This window comes from Cervus elaphus, chromosome 1 (assembly GCF_910594005.1).
Source record: "Cervus elaphus chromosome 1, mCerEla1.1, whole genome shotgun sequence".
NCBI classification, from domain to species: Eukaryota; Metazoa; Chordata; class Mammalia; order Artiodactyla; family Cervidae; genus Cervus; species Cervus elaphus.
The window spans coordinates 80,110,724-80,113,882 of NC_057815.1; positions in this window are offsets into that span (position 1 = coordinate 80,110,724).

Below are 3,159 nucleotides of genomic sequence, written 5' to 3' on the forward strand. Positions count from 1 at the left end.
CTATTTATGTATAAAAAGTGAAAGCGTTAGTCACTCAGTCATGCCCAACTCTTGGCAACCCCATGGACTGTAGCCCACCAGGCTCCTCTGACAATGGAATTCTCCAGGCAAAAGTATTGGAGTGGGTAGCCATTCCCTTCTCCAGGGGATCTACCCAACCCAGGGGTTGAACCTAGGTCTCTGGCGTTGCAAGCAGATTCTTTACCATCTGAGTCATATAATATCTTCTCAACACTGCTTCTTCCATCCAGGTCTGGGCTTTTTATCTCCTTTTACCTCACTGTTCTTTTTGTATTTGTCTGCTGGCCCCCTGATAACAACTCCAGAAAAAAAAAGAAGGCCCTGAACACTTCTGGCACCTTCTAGGTATCCTGTTAGTCTTTGGAAACTTTGTTTATGAAATGTCAGAGCTGTGAGCCAGCTTGGCTTCCAATACAGCAGGAGAGAGGATGAGGACAGTCTAAGCTGCCAGCAGAGGAAGAGACGTTCTAAACTCATCTCATCCTTGACGGTATTTCCCTTCTGGGTGAAGATTTGAAATATGACCAGAGTCGTGCTTTTGATGGCTTCTGATTTGGAAATTTTGTTTAAAAAGTTGTTTCGTTTACATCCTTTTAAGAGAGTGATGGAAGAAAACATACACAAAGGAGACTTTCTGAGAATTTCAAACAAAAAATAATCTGTGGATGTGTTGGGTAAAGTCCACACATTCACTAACATGCATTAGCAAATGGAATATCAGTAGGTAACATATGATGATTTCTTTAACCGATGACTTCTGTCCTTATTGACATACTTAGCACTCGGGACTAGTCTTTACTGATCCCAGCAAAGTAATTAATTATGGTTGGGTTTGCTTTTTTAGTTTACAACATGAATGATATATATGCTTTTAAATGCTTTTTCCATATACTAAATGCCCCTGATGAGGACAGCAGTCATCAGTTAAATGTGTAAGCCCTTAGTGTACTTAATTGCTAATGAATGTTAGCTAGTTCACAACTGTACCTTTGAGGTCCACACCTGATATTTGTGCAGTAAATACTTCACGCTGTACATAGAAAAACTGCTGATGTTTATGAGCATTCAGGCCATCAGAGCTATTGCAAGAGCAACAGCGGTAGTGTTTTTAACCACTGTTCCCCCCTTCATGAGAGGAAGATTCGTTTTCATTATTTAAGCTAGGATCTTTCTGTGCCTGAGGTTTAATGACAGGAAACAATCACGACTCTTAAACTTGTAGTGAGCTCAGAAACCAAAAAGCTTTCATGCTGTCTGTTTCCAAAACGGATTCAATAAACATCATTTTGTACGTTACTCTGTTCCCGGGCTGTGTGTCTTGATTGAATTTGCACGTGCGTCCATTTGCAAATTCTGAGTCTGAGCGTGTCCGGTAGACCTCTGCATCCTGTCTGCACACTCCCGGTGTAAGGAACCCGCCTTCTCGGCTGCTAGGTCCCTTTTCCTGTTGCCTCCATCCCTGGGTTAGGCAGCAGCCTGACCTCAGCTGGTCTCCCTTGGGCTTTGCTTGCCATCCTCATCTGGCAAGTCATTTCCTGGAGGAACAGCCCGTCTGCCAAGGAGCTTGGAAAACACCGAACAGAGTCTGCAAAGGCAAGGTCTCTTCTGAAGCCAGCTTGGTCTCTTTCCTGAGTGTTTGACCTGGAGGGAGCCTTTGTAAGAGCCTTCAAAGAGGTGTATCCTGAACTGATTGAAAATCCTGGAGGAGGTCAAGGACAATAGTCACACTTTTCAATGAGCCTTCAGAGACTGGAACAGTGAACTATGAATGCTGAGTGGTCTGTCTCGGTAGATTTCACATCTCTGGCGCACTATCTGTATTCACTCATTCAGCCACTCATCTTTCCACCAAATATTTGTGGAACTGCCACTGCATTGTAGGCACTTGTGGGTGCTGGGCATGAGGTGATGGGACAGAAAACCCATGCGCCTGCATCTCTTGGGGCTTACCCTCCAATGGGGGAAGGCGGGCAGTCAGGTGAACACAGGCATTTCAAGTAATGAACAACACTGAATGAAATAGAATGGCAAAACACAGTGACTAATGGCTGATGTGTGGGTGACCCTAGACCAGGTGGCTAGAGAAGGTCACTCTAAATTTGGGATCAGCCTTAAAATCTGCTTTTGTTCCCGCTCAATGCCATAACAAATTACCATGAATGAGCGCTCGCTGGGCTTACCTGGTGGTCCAGTGATTAAGAATCCCCCTGGCAATGCAGGGGACCTGGTTAGATCCCTGATCCAGGAAGATCCTTCGTGCTGTGGGCCGACTGTCTGTGTTCCACAGCTACTGATCCCGCGTGCCTAGAACCTGTGCTCTGAAACCAGAGAAGCCACCGCAATGAGAGACCCACACACTGCAACAAAGGGTAGCCCCTGCTCACCACAACTAGAGAAAGCCCATGCGCAGCAACAAAGACCTACTGCAGCCAAAAAAAAAGGCAGCGTGCATTTATGATCTCATTCTGTAGGCTGGAAGTCTGACCTGGGTCTCACTAGGCTAGAGATCTAGGTGTTGGCAAGGCTGCGTTCCTCTCTGGAGGCTCCAAGGGAAGAACCCATTTTCTCACCTTTGCCAGCTTCCAGAGGCCACCCATATTCCTTGGCTTGCGGCCTCTTCATCTTCAACACTAAACTCGCAGCCATGGGTTGAGTCCCTCTCACGTTGCATCATGCCAGCCTCCATTCTGCTTTTGTCCACTCTTAAGACCCTTGTGATTCCACTGGGCCCACTGGGATAAGCTTTATGTCAAGATTCCCATGGGCCTCTGATTACCACTGCCTCTGCTGCCCCCTCTACTGATGTCTCAGGGAGGAAAGGCCAGCCTCGTGGTGTGCTCGGGACGCTGAGAAGCCTGAGCTGCAGCCAGCAGGTGGGTACCAGTCTCAGTGTCCAGGGAGACTGGTCTGCCTGGCCCGGGGGCCTTTAAACCTGATGTCCACTCAAAGCTGCCTCTCTTCCTCTTCTCAAACTCTTTCTAGAAAACCTCATAGGGTAGGGAGTGGGGGGTTGGGGGAACCTGGACAATGGATTTCTTATGTAGAAAAGATTTCAATTATTTATTTATTTATTATTTATTTTTGGCTGTGCTGGGTCTTTGTTGCTGTTCCAGGACTTTCTCTAGTTGCAGAAAGCGG